This window comes from Oncorhynchus tshawytscha, linkage group LG10, assembly GCF_018296145.1.
Source record: "Oncorhynchus tshawytscha isolate Ot180627B linkage group LG10, Otsh_v2.0, whole genome shotgun sequence".
Taxonomy (NCBI): Eukaryota; Metazoa; Chordata; class Actinopteri; order Salmoniformes; family Salmonidae; genus Oncorhynchus; species Oncorhynchus tshawytscha.
This window is the reverse complement of record NC_056438.1, coordinates 15,447,511-15,466,032: the sequence shown is the minus strand read 5'-3', so window position 1 is coordinate 15,466,032 and position 18,522 is coordinate 15,447,511. Positions and strand designations below refer to the sequence as shown.

Sequence of the window (18,522 nt, the reverse complement as noted above, 5' to 3'; positions counted from 1 at the left end):
GTCTGTTTCTGCGATCATGCTAACTCATTGTCATGTTTGGCTTGACAATGACAGAAATGGAGTTGGCAAGAGTACAAACTGATCTGGGAACAGGCTAAGAATCCTAGGGTATTGAATAATTTTCTTACCAAATGTATTGACTTTTAATTTTTCTTTACCTTTATTTAACTAGGCAAGTCAGTTAAGAACAAATTCTTATTTTCAATGACGGCCTAGGAACAGTGGGTTAACTGCCTGTTCAGGGGCAGAACGACAGATTTGTACCTTGCAACCTTCCAGTTATTAGGCCAACGCTCTAACCACTAGGCTACCCTGCCGCCCCAATCGACTTCAATTGTTCTCTGGGCTTTGATTACCTTGCAAGAGATATGGGTTTTGGGTCAAGATTCAAATGACATTGACCAACACAATATTCTATTTTCAGATATGGCTTCCTCTAGAAGTGGTCTGCTTGAGAGACAGAGCAATTGAACTGCCTGTCTAGATTTATTCATGAACCCAGTCACCACTCCCTGTGGCCACAACTTCTGAAAGAATTGTATCGAAAGTTACTGGGATTCCAGTGATATACCCCAGTGCCCTATGTGTAAAGAGGAGTTCTTCAAAAGCTCCGGGTCAACACGTCATACAGAGAAGTAGTTGGTCATTTTAAGTCTTGAGTGTTAAGGATATGAAGGGCCCTGTCTTCGCTGGTCCTGGCGATATGGCCTGTGACCTCTGCTCTGGGAGGAAGCTCAAGTCCCTGAATTACTGCCTGGTGTGTCTGACCTCTTTCTGTGAGATTCACCTGGAGCCTCACCATAGTGGCAACCCTGAAGAGACACATGCTAGTGGACCCTGTGAAGAACCTGGAGGACAGGATGTGCAAGAAGCACAAGAGGCTCCGGGACTTATTCTGTCAGAACGACCAGACGTGTCTGTGCCAGATGTGTGCTGAGACGGACCACAAAAATCACTTAATTTTAACTGTGGAAAAAGAGTCAGAAGTGAAGATGATCTTGTGGATGAAAACGTACCCACAGCACCTTTCTAAATTCAAAAATTATATTTAAAAGAAACTGTACATAACAGAAGAAAATGAATGAGAAAATATGGGGCATGAATAAGGTTAGATAATTCCAGTAACTTTACCCCAAAATGCATAGGTTATCCAGATATCCAAGTTGCAGGACTCCCGGATTTCCTCCTGATTCCAGGAGTCATCCAATCGGGATTTCTAGAAAACCTGGGAATTTGTCAACCATTGATTAGTAACAATTTTGTTTACTGTTGTTTCCCCAGGCCCAGGTCAAGCACACTTGAGGTAAATGTTCAGCAGATGCCCCAGGGCAGAGAGAAGAAGATGAAGGAGATCAAACAATCAGTGGATCTCAGCAGAGTGAGTTCTCACATAAGCATCCTGACTTGTATCGTTCTCCTCTATGTGGGATCAACTTTAATATATTCTTATCCTGCTGATACATTATTCATGAGGTGTCATTTCTTGCCCCTATATAATCAAAGTATATTTACCTATTTGTTCTTTAACTTATTTTTGATCTGTCATTTGTGTTGTATTTATCTTACCAGACGAGTGCTAATAAAAAGTTAATGGACAGTACCCAGATATCCAGTGATTTAATAAAGTCAATTTCCAAGATCCATATTGAGCTCTATGATGTGATTGAGGAGAAGCAGAAAGCAGCAGAGACACAGGCTGAAGGGCTCGTCAAAGAGCTGGAGGAGGAAATCACTGATCTACAGAAGAGAAGCGGTGCTCTGGAGCAGCTGTCACACACCGAGGACCACGTCTACCTCATACAGGTACAAAACCACAAGCCACTTTGTTCTAAGCATCGTTTTGGATATGTATTTCTCACCGGTCTTAGAAGTTGTTTGTGAGTCTGTGAAAATATATGTTTTTACAATATGTATTGTACACATCAAGCATATCATGAAAAAAAACCAGTATCCGGGCTTGGTGGAAAGGGGAATATATGCGATATAGGATTATCTCATGAAGGAAGTGAGAGAGTTATTAGCTGAAAGTAAGCTTTTATAATAATTTATAAAGGCTTATTTATGAAAAACTATTTTAAAGTCTTACCAAGTATTTTAATGTGTGGGTTGGCAGTCTTTAAATTCTATTTGTGAAATTGGATAAGAATCAATGTTTTCTTCCTCAGAGCTGAAAGAGATGCAACAATATGCAGGTGGGTGTGAATCATTGTGACTAGTCACATTTTTGGCTCTAAACTTCTGACCCACTGGAATTGTGATACAGTGAAGTATAAGTGAAATAATCTGTCTGTAAACAATTGTTGGAAACATTACTTGTGTCATGCACACATTTAATGTCCTAACTTACTTGCCAAAACTATAGTTTGTTAAAACTGTTTTGTGATAGGGGGAAGTATTTTCACTTTTGGATGAATTCTGTGCCCATAGTGAACTGCCTCCTTGTTAGGAATTTTATGAATAATGACTAAACAATGTGTACATTTAAACAAACTATAATTAATTAAACTCTAGCCTGTTTTACAATATCTGATTAAAACCTGTTAGGGATAGGTGGCAGCATTTTCACTTCGGATGAATTGCGTGCCCATAGTGAACTGCATCCTACTCTGTCCTAGATGCTAATATATGCATATTATTATTAGTATTGGATAGGAAACACTCTGAAGTTTCTAAAACTGTTTGAATTATGTCTGTGAGTATTTGAGTATGTCTATGAGTATTTCTGTTATTTGACGTGGCTCTCTGCAATTTCTCCGGATATTTTGGAGGCATTTCTGAACATGGCGCCAATGTAAACTGAGATTTGTGGATATAAATATGCACATTATCGAACAAAACATAAATGTATTGTGTAACAAAGTCCTATGAGTGTCATCTGATGAAGATCATCAAAGGTTAGTGATTAATTTTATCTTCATTTCTGCTTTTTGTGACTACTATCTTTGATAATGGCTGTGTTTTTCTGTGGCTATGTACTGAGCTAACATAAGCGTTTGATGTGCTTTCGCTGTAAATCCTTTTTGAAATCAGACCTGTTGGCTGGATTCACAACATGTGTAGCTTTAATTTGGTGTCTTTCATGTGTGATTTCATGAAAGATTGATTTTTAAAGTAATATATTTGAATTTGGCGCGGTACATTTTTTCTGGCTTTTGGCCAAGTGGGACACTACCGTCCCACATATCCCAGAGAAGTTTAACATAAAAGAGTGGTTGAAAAACTAGTTTTTATGATTCCAACCTAAGTGCATGTAAACTTCTGACTTCAACTGTATACCTTAAAAGTCTGTGTACCTTTTAAAAGTCTGTTTTATCATGTCCAGTGTCAATAATGGCTTCCATTGTTTCTAAGTAGTCATCTGGGCCGGACTTGGACCCCCGCAGCTGGTGGCTGCCTTGCTCAATGGCACATAGACAGATTTTTCACCTAGTCATATCGGAGATTTGAACCAACAACCTTTTGATGACTAGTCCAACATTCTTAAATGCTAGGCTACCTGCCACCCCCGGGAGGAAACATAGAATTCCATCCAGATCAGCAGGATGGATCAGCCAACGCATTATACCAGAAGAGAAAGCAAAACACACGTTTCCCTATTTTTTTTCTAATTGGGCGGGGCCACTCAGGTCTACTTATTTTCCCCGTTGAGGCGAGCAGGGATGGGACACTAAGTAGCCCAGAGTCAACTGTTCTCTCTCTCTCTCATGAGCATGCTAGATATTATGGAGGACCAGTGAGCTCGCTCGGGAAAAGCCTGCTCACGCAAGAGATGGAATGCCCACTTACAGACAGGAACCTTGAAAATGTTTTTCAATGGAAAACGGACTGAGTATCTTATTTATCCACCATCTTTGATTATATTTCTAAGCAAATATCCCAGCTCTGTTTAGGTGCTTGGCTTTATGCCTGTTTAAACTATACACAATCCTGCACAGTAGGTGGCAGTATGCACCAATAAGTTTGTTGAAGAAAAAATGTACTAATTTAATATGGAGCTTGCCCTCAATGGTACTGCCCATACCTTCACAAAAAAATAACGGAAAATACAGGGGGTTGTTCAACTCTAGGAGGACATACATTTTGAAAGAGGAGTATTTCATATTTTATCCGGATGCAAAGTGAAAGCAGATAAGAGACAACACATTCAAAGGTAAGAACATTACTTGAAATAGAAATTCATACCATCAACAGGACAATCCAGAAAGAACATACCATTTTAGAAGTCTAAGGTATTCTGATACTCATGCAGAATGAGTTATTTCCTGAAAAATAAATAAAATGTCTTCCTTTGTACTTGTGGGGAAAAGTAGCTTAAATCCCAGCCATTATAAGAAATGTCAGATGTTTTTGTTCTGTGTTATATCTTCCTATCATGGAATATGAGGTTGTTGTTTTTTACAATCCATCAAATTGCAAAGTTCATTGGTACAGTGCACCTCTTATTGTTTTATGTGGATGGATATAATTGCTTTGAAGCTAATTTGTTTGTGGCTGAGCAGTTCTAAACAGTATATTGATAGATTTGTATGGTAATTATATTCTAAATGTTTACAGGCATTTACCAGGAGAGATATTTCCTCATGTTTATCAAAGATGGTGTCATTTCTGAGAAACAGTATGTTGCTTAAATTGACCTAGAGATAATCTGATATGGTCTTAGAAACTAAGGGCATTAAAGGATACAGCCTGTACCTCACAAATGTTTAGATAAATATTCACTATCTTAAACTGTCACTTCTATTTCTCTCAGTACTCTATTACTAAATCCAACACTACAATGCACTCTGTTCAAAGTGAAAGGTAGCACATATTTATCTGTCTTTATCACCATCTAGAATGGGTGTGAAAGCACAACGCCTATTATCTTGTCGCCTGATGTAATCTCTAGGCACACGGGGTGTGGCCACTTTGAGCAAAGCACTTCATAATTGTGACTTCTGGGAAAGTTAAACAGAGACTGATGAAATCTACAGGACGAGCCAGTGTTCCCAACAGAGAAGACACAACGATATATGGTCATAAATAAATGAACTGCAATGATTCTCGAATGAGCGGCCGTTCATTTGCAAAGACTTATCATTTCAAAGAATAGAATTATAGACTGTGTAGTGAATCACTTCTGTCTTTCCAGCTCTTTCTCAGTCCTCACCCCTTTACTTTGCCGACCAAGCCGTCATATCTGCTTAGCCCACTAGGGACTTTCTATCATTGTTACTAACCAATATCTACTGTTTGTTTGTGATGTATTTCTGTGATTTTTAGTTAGTCAGTAAATTAATAATTAAGCCAATTTTGTATATTACTGATTCGTTATGAAAACTAGGGTTCGTGCAGATTACCAATAATTGTACGACATTTGGAAGGAAACTAATCAGGTAACAATTAAAATAATTTATAGAAGACTGATAAGATATGAAAATATCTGAAGAGTCGATTCGGGAAATAGAGACTTTATTTTTTTTAAATCGTGGTGCCCCGACTTCCTAGTTAATTAATGTTTACATGATTAGTTTAATCACATAATAATAATTACACAGATATGTTATTTTATCAAATTAATGTCTTTACATTTAATGATAGTCACAGACACGACACTCTTAACCGCTAGGTTACCTGCCACCCCCAGGAGGAATCACAAAATTCCATCCAGGTCAGCAAGAGAGATGAGCCAATGTATTATATCAGACACAGAAGAGAAAGCAAAACATTCGGCTCCCTAAAATTTTCTGATTGGGCAGGGCCACTCTGGTCTACTTAAAGCCCCTCTGGCGAGCTAAATAGCCCAGAGTCAACTGTTCCCTCTCTCGCGTGAGCATGCCAGAGATTATTGAGGAACTGTGAGGTCGCACGAGAGGGAACACCCACTTATACAGACAGTATCCTTGACACCATCGCTGATTGTATTTCTGAACAAATATTCCAGCACTGTTTAGGGACTTGGCTTTATTGCTGTTTAAACTATACACAATCCTGCACAGTAGGTGGCGGAAATTGACTACTTTAAAATAGAGAGAGCCCTGCCTATAATGTCACAAAAACGATAACGGAAAATATAGGGGGTGTGTCCTCGTCCAAATTTAGGATGACAGAACATTTAAAGAGGAGTATTTAATGTTTTTTTTCCAGATGTAAAGTAAAAGGTAAATAGAAGAGACAACACATTCATTGGTAAGAACTTTCCTTGTAATAAAAATTAATATTATAAACAGGTCATTTAATACTGAAACGACATACCCTTTTAGAAGTATATCATGGTATTCTAATACTATTGCACAATATGACTACATTTCCACATTTATTTTAAGTAGCTTAAATCCCAGCTATTATAAGAAATGTCAGAAGTTTTTGATCTGTGTTATATCTTCCTATCATGGAATATGCAGTTGTTGTAAAAGTGAAGTGCACCTCTTATTGTTGTATGTGGATGGATATAATTGCTTTCAAGCAAATTTGTTTGGGGCTGAGCAGTTACAAACGGCCTTTTGATAGATTTGTATGGTAATTAAATTCAACTTGTTTACAGGCCTTTACCAGGAGTGATATTTTGGGATGTTTATCAAAGATGGTGTCATTTCTGGGAAACAGTATGTTGTTAAACCTGTTCTAGAGATCATCAGATATGGTCTTAGAAACCAAGGGCATTAAAGGATCATTTCCCCGTAGCTCTAACAATGTTTATATTCACTACTATATTAACAACATTATGTTTTGTCATAAACCACAAGTCTCAGCACAAGCTGCATTTTAATTTAATTGCAAGAATCAGGAAGATTCCACTTTCTGTGCATTTGTCTTTTTATAGTGGACCACAAGGTTGGACATTCGTAGCAAGTGTAGGATGGGGACAGAGCAGGAAGCACCACCAAACATGATATCATTGATTTTGCATATACAGTGCTGTGATAAACTATTTGCCTCCTTTCCAATTTCCTCTACTTTTGCATATTTTGATACCAAATGTAACATTAGATAAAGGGAACCTGAGTGAACAAATTACACAATTACATACATATAATCTATTTCATAAACAAACTGTCCAATACCCCTGTGTAAAAAGACGAATTGCCACCTTTTAGCTACAATGACTCCAACTAAACGCTTCTTGTAGTTGTTGATCATTCTCTCTAGTCGCGGTAGAGGAATTTTGGCCAACTCTTCCATGCATAACTGCTTTAACTCAGTGACATTTGTGGGATTTCAAGCATGAACTCCTCGTTTCAAGTCCTTTCTCAACATCTCAATTGTGATTAGGTCTAGAACTTTAAATGTGTCGATTTTTAGCCATTTTCATGTAGACTTGAGTGTGTGTTTTGGATCATTGTCTTGCTACATAACACAGCTGCGCTTCAGCTTCAGCTCACAGACGGATGGTCTGAAGTTTTTCTGTAGAATTCTCTGATACACAGCAGAATTCATGGTTCCTTCTATTACAGCAAGTTGTCCAGGTCCTGAGGTGGCAAAGCATCCCCAAACTTTCACACTAACACCACGTTTGACCGTTTCTATGAGTTTTTTTTACTGTGGAATGCAGACTAATTACAAAATAATTGTTGAGCTTCTTATTCATCAACTTCTTATTTATAATTTGAATTATTGTACTGAACACACATTTCACATTTTAATTATTTACCAAGGACACCATACTGTATTCTAGCTAAATCCAAAGATGGGGAATAGACAGTGTCCTTAAGAAGAAAGGATACACTATCCTGAGGAAGGTAGAGAATGGTGTCATTGCTACTGACAAAAATGGGGACCAGTTTGTCATTAAAGAGATCAAACTGAATGAGGTAAGTGGGCAACGCTTTTAAATAAATAAGGTATGTTTTTTATGTGACTATAGATCATTTATAAGGAATTTGGCACTTGTCTGCTTTTGCTCTGTAAATTCCAACATACTGTAGGCCACCACATGTGAGTCTCTTTTTGTACTTAATTTACTTGTTTCATTCAATTGTTTTACTGTAAAGTGTGTTGCAATTTTAAATCAACGTTAAATCTTAAAAGACTAAGCTTAACAAGTTGTATAAATGATTGGCGACAAGCGCAGGAATACGTTTTTAAGACTCCGCCCAAAATACAAAATGCCATGAAAAGGGACGGGGACGAAGCACAAAACAAACACGAATACAAAAACACAGGGATGTAACCCAAACAAAAGAGCGAGGGTAAACCTCTGAGTACACGGGACGAGACCTGTAAACAAGAGCACAATACACGCGGGACAGAAGCCGCAACAACAAAGCAGGACCAACGGACATGGGAACATTAACCAACAAGACAATGGTGAACAGAGGACACAAACTCAGCAAAAAAATAAACGTCCCTTTTTCAGGAACCTGTCTTTCAAAGATAATTCATAAAAATTCACTTCACAGATCTTCATTGTAAATGGTTTAAACACTGTTTCCCAAGCGTGTTCAATGAACCATAAACAATTAATGAACATGCACCTGTGAAACAGTCGTTAAGACATTAAAAGCTGACAGACGGTAGGCAATTAAGGTCACAGTTATGAAAACTTAGGACACTAAAGAGGCCTTTCTACTGACTCTGGAAAAAAAAAAAAAAATATTCCCAGGGTCCCTGCTCATCTGCGTGAATGTGCCATAGGCATGCTGCAAGGAGACATGAGGACTGGAGATGTGGCCAGGGCAAAACATTGCCATGTCCGTACTGTGACAGCACTACAGGGAGACAGGATGGACAGCTGATCGTCCTCACAGTGTCAGGCCACGTGTAACAACATCTGCACAGGATCGGTACATGCAAACATCACACCTGCGGGACAGGTACGGGATGGCAACAACAGCAGCCCGAGTTACACCAGGAATGCACAATCCCTCCATCAGTGCTCAGACTGTCCACAATAGGCAGAGAGAGGCTGGAGTGAGGGCTTGTAGCCTGTTGTAAGGCAGGTCCTCACCAGACATCACGGGAACAACATTGCCTATGGGCACAAACCCACCATCGCTGGACCAGACAGGACTGGCAAAAAGTGCTCTTCACTGATGAGTTGCGGTTTTGTCTCACTGGGGTGATGGTCAGATTCGCGTTTATCATCGAAGGAATGAACGTTACACCGAGGCCTGTACTCTGTAGCGGGATCGATTTGGAGGTGGAGGGTCCATCAAGGTCTGGTGCGGTGTGTCACAGCATCATCGGACTGAGCTTGTTGTCATAACAGACAATCTCAACGCTGTGAGTTACAGGGAAGACATCCTACTCCCTCATGTGGTACCCTTCCTGCAGGCTCATCCTGACATGACCCTCCAGCCTGACAATGCCACCAGCCGTACTGATCATTCTGTGTGTGATTTCCTGCAAGACAGGAATGTCAGTGTTCTGCCATTGCCAGCGAAGAGCCCGGATCTCAATCCCATTGAGCATGTCTGGGACCTGTTGGATCGGAGGGTGAGGGCTAGGGCCATCCCCCCCAGAAATGTCCAGGAAATTGCAGGTGCCTTGGTGGAAGAGAGGGATAACATCTAACAGCGAGAACTGGCAAATCTGGTGCAGTCCATGAGGAGGGGATGCACTGCTGTATTTAATGCAGCTGGTGGCCACCCCAGATACTAACTGTTACTTTATGGTTTAATATGATACTGTATAAGTTAAATGATCCAATCTTAGACCAATTTGATTTTAGGACACATTTAGGTATAAAAAAAAATGTTTAAAAAATAAAATATTGAATTGGGCCTTTACTACAATAGCCTATAGAAACGCATTGAGTAACACATTCATAAATGGCAAAAAAAGAGTCAACAAATGTATTAGGATTAAGGTTTAGAAGTGCCTGTCCTATATGTAGGAGATATAAGTAGCTCAGGAAATATATATACAGATAGATAATATTCTTAGCATTTTTTTTTACATATACAATATTTAACTCCTTTTTCTGGGTAGGGTCAAACCTAACTCCATACTTCCATTCATGTGAGACTCCTGTCATGTTATTGAGAGTCTCGTCTTTACATGGAGTGGCAATATTAGTTTTGTAGGCCAAACTGTTCGGACGCTACAAACGTTTTCGTGAGAAGACCAGTTTTCGGGATGTCTCATGGTCTGACAAACACAGTTGTAGCTCGGGCACCTTAACCACAGATGCGGAAGGCCCCCTTATGCAGATGTGGTGGATTGAGAAGCAGATATCTCTAGTTTAAATTGACAGATTTTGATGAGGATTTTTTCATTATGTTACTTAGATTGACGCACCAGTGTGTCAATAGACTCTAGAGGTTTAAATACAGTTTGATTTGAAGGAAGACACAGCTATGCTTAATTTAGAAAACGTTATAAAGTAAAGTGATTGGTTTTGATTTAGTACTGTGTTTTTTTGCTTTAATAGACCTCAGTCATGAACTCCAGTGCTGGAGCCATAATCGATGAGGTTGAAACTCTTCTGCAGATAAATCACCCCCATATTTCAAGCCACAAGAACTCTTTCCGAGGTGACTCGTGTTTCCTTTTCAGTTTAGAGAGACAACGTTAGGGGCAGTTTCTCTGACACAGATTAATCATAATCCTGGACTAAAATTGTTTTTAATTAAGTCCAGGACTAGGCTTAATGTCTGTCTGGGAAACCACTCCAATATGTTTGCAAGTAAGCTAGCATGCTATAACAATATGTCCCACAATAATACATTCACACAAACTCTGCATTTTTACAGATGATGAAAGTGACTATGTAGTGATGGACCATTGTGACGGTGGAAATCTTGCACAGAAGATCAAAGAGGGGAACCCATTTTCAGAAGAACAGGTTTCTGATGGAATAACATATTGGTTGTGTTCCAGACTGACTACATTGCAGATGTCGCATTGCCTCAACCAATGGTTGCATGCCAAGTCATCAACTCTGCAGTTGGGCATCAGATTACTATATCATATATTAGCTGATATATTCACCTATCAAGGTGTTGTGAGATCTGTCAGGCTTCTGCAATGTAGTCAGCCTGGAACAAAGCCATTTCTATTTATGACATTTAAAAAAAAAAATGTTTTAGGCTAAACAAATTCTGGACTGTTTTACTTCTCAGATCATGGACTGTTTTGTCAAGATCTGCATGGCTCTGAAGCATGTGCATGAACTGGGCCTTCTTCACAGAGACCACAGGTACACACTGGTCTGCTAGGTGGTTCTCAACCCTCTCCTCGGGGACCCCCAGATGTTCAATGTTTATGATCTACTCCAAAGATAACAAACTTAAATTATTTAGTCATCAATTCATCAAGCTGTTGATTAGATGAATCAGGTGTGCTAGTTCAGGGTTACAACAACATTTAAAATGACTCTCCGAGGAGAGGTTTGAGAACCACCATTGAACACCAATGTCATCAAGGCAAGGGTGGCGACTTTGAAGAATCTCAAATATATTTTTTGGTTACTACATGATTCCATGTGTGTTATTTCATAGTTTTGATGTCTTCACTATTATTATAGAATTTACAAAAATAGTACAAATTAAGTTAAACCCTTGAATGAGTAGGTGTGTCCAAACTTTGACTGGTACTGTATATTAGTGCCTTGCGAAAGTATTCGGCCCCCTTGAACTTTGCGACCTTTTGCCACATTTCAGGCTTCAAACATAAAGATATAAAACTGTATTTTTTTGTGAAGAATCAACAACAAGTGGGACACAATCATGAAGTGGAACGACATTTATTGGATATTTCAAACTTTTTTTTAACAAATCAAAAACTGAAAAATTGGGCGTGCAAAATTATTCAGCCCCTTTACTTTCAGTGCAGCAAACTCTCTCCAGAAGTTCAGTGAGGATCTCTGAATGATTCAATGTTGACCTAAATGACTAATGATGATAAATACAATCCACCTGTGTGTAATCAAGTCTCCGTATAAATGCACCTGCACTGTGATAGTCTCAGAGGTCCGTTAAAAGCGCAGAGAGCATCATGAAGAACAAGGAACACACCAGGCAGGTCCGAGATACTGTTGTGAAGAAGTTTAAAGCCGGATTTGGATACAAAAAGATTTCCCAAGCTTTAAACATCCCAAGGAGCACTGTGCAAGCGATAATATTGAAATGGAAGGAGTATCAGACCACTGCAAAACTACCAAGACCTGGCCGTCCCTCTAAACTTTCAGCTCATACAAGGAGAAGACTGATCAGAGATGCAGCCAAGAGGCCCATGATCACTCTGGATGAACTGCAGAGATCTACAGCTGAGGTGGGAGACTCTGTCCATAGGACAACAATCAGTCGTATATTGCACAAATCTGGCCTTTATGGAAGAGTGGCAAGAAGAAAGCCATTTCTTAAAGATATCCATAAAAAGTGTTGTTTAAAGTTTGCCACAAGCCACCTGGGAGACACACCAAACATGTGGAAGAAGGTGCTCTGGTCAGATGAAACCAAAATTGAACTTTTTGGCAACAATGCAAAACGTTATGTGTGGCGTAAAAGCAACACAGCTCATCACCCTGAATATACCATCCCCACTGTCAAACATGTTGGTGGCAGCATCATGGTTTGGGCCTGCTTTTCTTCAGCAGGGACAGGGAAAATGGTTAAAATTGATGGGAAGATGGATGGAGCCAAATACAGGACCATTCTGGAAGAAAACCTGATGGAGTCTGCAAAAGACCTGAGACTGGGATGGAGATTTGTCTTCCAACAAGACAATGATCCAAAACATAAAGCAAAATCTACAATGGAATGGTTAAAAAATAAACATATCCAGGTGTTAGAATGGCCAAGTCAAAGTCCAGACCTGAATCCAATCGAGAATCTGTGGAAAGAACTGAAAACTGCTGTTCACAAATGCTTTCCATCCAACCTCACTGAGCTCGAGCTGTTTTGCAAGGAGGAATGGGAAACAATTTCAGTCTCTCGATGTGCAAAACTGATAGAGACATACCCCAAGCGACTTACAGCTGTAATGGCAGCAAAAGGTGGCGCTACAAAGTATTAACTTAAGGGGGCTGAATCATTTTGCACGCCCAATTTTTCAGTTTTTGATTTGTTAAAAAAGTTTGAAATATCCAATAAATGTCGTTCCACTTCATGATTGTGTCCCACTTGTTGTTGATTCTTCACAAAAAAATACAGTTTTATATCTTTATGTTTGAAGCCTGAAATGTGGCAAAAGGTCGCAAAGTTCAAGGGGGCCGAATACTTTCGCAAGGCACTGTACATTTTTTTTACACATATTTAACCCTTTTTGGGGGGTAGGCAGAAAATTACCTCCATACTTTCATTCATTTTTTTTTAACCTGTACCGGTTATCTTCAGACGAGGCTCATAAAACTAAGTTTGTTTTACTCACTGCTTTAGCACACTCCATCAACCCTGATGTCCTTGCCGTGTCTGAATCCTGGTTTAGGAATGCCACCAAAAATACCCAACTACAACATTTTCCGCCAAGATAGAACTGCCAAAGGGGAAGGAGTTGCAATCTACTGCAGATATAGCCTGCAAAATTCTGTCATACTTTCCAGGTCTATACCCGAACCTCTAATTTCAGAAATAAGTCTCTCACTGTTGCCGCCTGCTATCGACCCCCCCGCTCCCAGCTGTGCCCTGGACACCATTTGTGAATTGATCGCCCCCCCATCTAGCCTCAGAGTTCGTTTTGTTAGGTGACCTAAACTGGGATATGCTTAACACCCCGGCAGTTCTACAATCTAAGCTAGATGCCCTCAATCTCACACAAATCATCAAGGAACCCACCAGGTACAACCCTAAATCCGTAAACATGGGCACCCTCAGACATTATCCTGACCAACTTTCCCTCCAAATACACCTCCACTGTTTTCAATCGGGATCTCAGTGATCACTGCCTCATTGTCTGTATCCGCTATGGGTACGCGGTCAAACGACCACCCCTCATCACTGTCAAACGCTCCCTAAAACACTTCTGAGAGCAGGCCTTTCTAATTGACCTGGCCCGGGTATCCTGGAAGGATATTGACCTCATCCCGTCAGTCGAGGATGGCTGGTCATTCTTTAAAAGTAATTTCCTCACCATCTTAGATAAGCATGCCCCGTTCAAAAAATGCAGAACTAAGAACAGATATAGCCCTTGGTTCACTCCAGACCTGACTGCTCTTGACCAGCACAAAAACATCTTGTGGAGGACTGCAATAGCATCAAATAGTCCCCGCGATAAGCAACTGTTCAGGAAATTACCAGCCTGTTCAACCTCTCTTTCGTATCATCCGAAATCCCTAAAGATTGGAAAGCTGCCGCGGTCATCCCCCTCTTCAAAGGGGGTGACACCCTAGACCCAAACTGTGACAGACCTGTTTCCATCCTGCCCTGCCTGCCTATCTAAAGTCTTCAAAAGCCAAGTTAATAAACAGATCACTGAACATTTCAAATCCCACCGTACCTTCTCCGCTGTGCAATCTGGTTTCTGAGCCGGTCATGGGTGCACCTCAGCCACGCTAAAGGTACTAAACGATATTATAACCACCAGCGATAAAAGACAGTACTGTGCAGCCGTCTTCATCGACCTGGCCAAGTCTTTCGTCTCTGTCAATCACCGTATTCTTATCGGCAGACTCAGTAGCCTTGGTTTTTCTAATGACTGCCTCGCCTGGTTCACCAACTACTTTGCAGACAGAGTTCAGTGTGTCAAAACGGAGGGCATGTTGTCCGGACCTCTGGCAGTCTCTATGGGGGTACCACAGGGTTCAATTCTCGGACGGCTCTTTTCTCTGTATATATCAATGATGTCACTCTTGCTGCGGGCGATTCCCTGATCCACCTCTACGCAGACGATACCATTCTGTATACTTCTGGCCCTTCCTTGAACGCTGTGCTAACTAACCTCCAAACAAGCTTCAATGCCATACAATACTCCTTCCGTGGCCTCCAACTGCTCATAAACGCTAGTAAAACCAAATGCATGCTTTTCAACTGTTTGCTGCCAGCGCCCGCCCGACTAGCATCACCACCCTGGACGGTTCCGACCTAGAATATGTGGACAACTATAAATACCTAGGTGTCTGACTAGACTGTAAACTCTCCTCCCAGACTGATATTAAACATCTCCAATCCAAAATCAAATATAGAATTGGCTTTCTATTTCGCAACAAAACCTCCTTCACTCAAGCCGCCAAACTTACCCTAGTAAAACTGACTATCCTACCGATCCTCGACTTCGGCGATGTCATCTACAAAATAGCTTCCAATACTCTACTCAGCAAACTGGATGCAGTCTATCACAGTGCCATCCGTTCTGTTACCAAATCACCTTATACCACCCACCACTGCGTCCTGTATGTTCTAGTCGGCTGGCCCACACTACATATTCGTCGCCAGACCCACTGGCTCCAGGTCATCTATAAGTCTAGGCTAGGTAAATCTCCACCTTATCTCAGGTCACTGTTCACGATAACAACACCCACCCGTAGCACTTGTTCCAGCAGGTATATCTCACTGATCATCCCCAAAGCCAACACCTCATTTGGCCGCCTTTCCTTCCAGTTCTATGCTGCGAGTGACTGGAACGAATTGCAAAAATCGCTGAAGTTGGAATCTTTTATTTCCCTCACCAACTTTAACTTTAAACATCAGCTATCTGAGCAGCTAACCGATCGCTGCAACTGTACATAGTCCATCTGTAAATTGTAAATCTGTAAATTGCCCACCCAATCTACCTACCTCATCCCCATACTGTTTTTATTTTCTGCTCTTTTGCACACCAGTATCTCTACTTGCACATCATCATATGCTCATTTATCACTCCAGTGTTATTCTGCTAAATTGTAATTATTCGCTCCTATGGCCTATTTATTGCCGCCTCGTGCCTTTTGCACACACTGTATATAGACTTTCTTTTATTTCTACAGTGTTATTGGCTTGTTTATTGTTTACTCCATGTGTAACTCTTTTTTTGTTGTCTGTGTCACACTGCTTTGCTTTATCTTAGCCAGGTCGCAGTTGTAAATGAGAACTTGTTCTCAACTAGTCTACCTGGTTAAATAAAGGTGAAATAAAACATTTAAAAATTAATAAATGGAGAACACCATCGTGTTTGTGAGAATCTCCCCTTTTCACAGTGGGGTCACATTAGTTTGTAGCCCAAACAGTTCGGACGCTACAAACAGAAGTTGGCACGTCGACGGTACGAACTTCATATGAGCCCCATGGGGCTAAATATGTATTTACATGTTTTTGTCATTTTTGAGTTCGTGGCTTCCACGCACCCCAGGGGCCACATCTGTGGTGGAGCCGCCCACACACCACTAGTATACAATATATATATATATATAATATATATATAATATTTCATTCTTCCATATTAACACAGAAATAATGATAAATTGTGTTTTGTGGTCGGAAGCTAGTTACTTGACAACATCCTAATGTTTGTTAACGATCAAACCAAGGGTTTACAAATCCTTCAATCAAATGATATGTTTGTCTGTCCACCCATTCATCCATCTGTCTAAATTAATTTTCTTACAGAATGAAGAAACTGTGGAGGAGCTCCAGACAAACTTGAACACTCTGAGAACTCTGGCAGACAGCTTGGAGTGTGTGCACCAGGGCACCACCATAGGCAGTCTGACTGGAGGTGTTATTGGGGCAGCTGGAGGAATCACTTCCATAGTAGGCCTCATCCTGGCTCCCTTCACTCTGGGCGCCTCCCTGATCGTCACAGGAGTGGGTATTGGGGTGGCTGTCGCCGGTGGAGCCACAGCCGGAGTATCCAACATCACCAACATGGTCAATCAGTCTACCGACCACAAAGTCATCAAGAACATCATCAAGGAGTTCCAGGAGAAGATGAACTCTGCGGTGACATCTCTACAAAACATAGCTGAGGGTTTGGAGACACCGCGGATGAGTGGTGTCTCAGAAAGAGACATTTTAAATGCAGAGAAGCTAGCAAATACTGGGGCGAGGGTTGGGAGGGGCCTAGGGAGCATCCCAGAGCTTGTCCGATTGATCCATGTGGCCTCCATTGGCAAGGTGGCAGCTCAAACTGCTAGGGCAGTGCGTGTTCTAGAGATGGCAACAGCAATATTCTCTGCTTTCTTTGTAGCAGTTGATATCTTCTTCATCGCCATGGATGCAAAAGAGATCCACAACATACGACAGGCGAAGGCTGAGAAACAGTCTAGTGATAGCAGTAATTACACTTGATGGACACAGACTCCATGACTAAGCTGAACCCTGAATGTGAAGAACCAAAGGCTGAGGTCAAGTCAGAGACCATGAAGTTCATCCAGATGATCAGACAGACAGCTGATCAGCTACAGCAGTGCCTGGACGAGCTGAGTGACGTCATCTCATTCATTCCTAAGATAGAGGGCTGTCACTTAGACAATTGAAACTATACTCAGTTGTAGTGATTGTAAAAGAATCAGAAACAAGAAATAGAGCAGATTGAATCAGTCCTTGATACACAATTTAACTGTAAAACACAGGTGTGTGCGGTTCGACTTTGACACCCAGATAAGCCTTTCGGTTTAAATTCTGAGCAAAATCCCTTTTCTGTACTTCAATTCTTGCAAAAATCAGCTCTGATAATAAGTAGGTTGTAGAAACATAAGTATACAGTATATCTCAGCTTTAGTACTGAAGCACTTTCCTTTCAGGTTATTACAGTTGACATGATTTGATCTGTGCATATTTTTTCTCACGTAAAATGATATCAGGTGTATTACACAACTACAAAAGTGTCAGTTGTTTCAATCTAATAATAGCCTACATGAAGTGGTGATGGTGATTGTATAAAAGTGTAATTGTTGCAATGAAAGATTTAGTAATTTTTATGAAATTATCCTGGGTAAACAACATATATATATAATACAATCATAATCTATAAATGTCTGCTTCAAAAAATAAAAAGCATGTTTTAAACTCAATATACCTTCTGTCTTAATTGAACATCTTAAACAGATCATATAGAAAAAAGAAAAATTAACAAACATATTTTTGTCCAACTTCTGCTGTGTCCATGATTGCTACATTTATTATTTATAAAACAGTAAATCAGTTAAACAGAAAATAAAGTTCAAAATATGACCTTGGAAATTCAATTCAACATCACCTAAAAAGTCCTATAAAAAGTTTGAAAACAATGTTAAGTGGATGAAAGTATACATTTATTATATAGAGTGAGCTCCAGTAGTATTGGGAAAGGGCAACATTTGTTGTTTTTTGGCTTTGTACTCCAGCCCTTTGGACTTTGTGTCATTTAATGACTATGAGGATAAAGTGCAGACTAACAGCTGCTTTCATTTGAGGGAATTTTCATTCATATCAGGTGAAACGTTTCAAAATTACAGCACTTTGTGTACATACTCCTCCCATTTCACCTACTGTATACGGTGCATTCGGAAAGTATTGACACCCCTTGACTTTTTCCATATTTTGAAACGTTACAGCCTTATTCTAAAATTGATTAAAATAGTGAAATAGTGAAATACCACATTTACATAAGTATTTACACCCTTTACTCACTACTTTGTTGAAGCACCATTGGCAGCGATTACAGCCTCAAGTCTTCTTGGGTATGATGCTACAAGCTTGGCACACCTGT

The 18,522-nt window shown here is 40.2% G+C and overlaps 1 pseudogene; it reads left to right on the top strand.

The window, feature by feature from the left end:
• Positions 1-670: 670 nt before the first annotated feature.
• Positions 671-17,845, top strand: LOC112246406 (annotated as a pseudogene).
• The last annotated feature ends 677 nt before the right edge of the window (positions 17,846-18,522 follow it).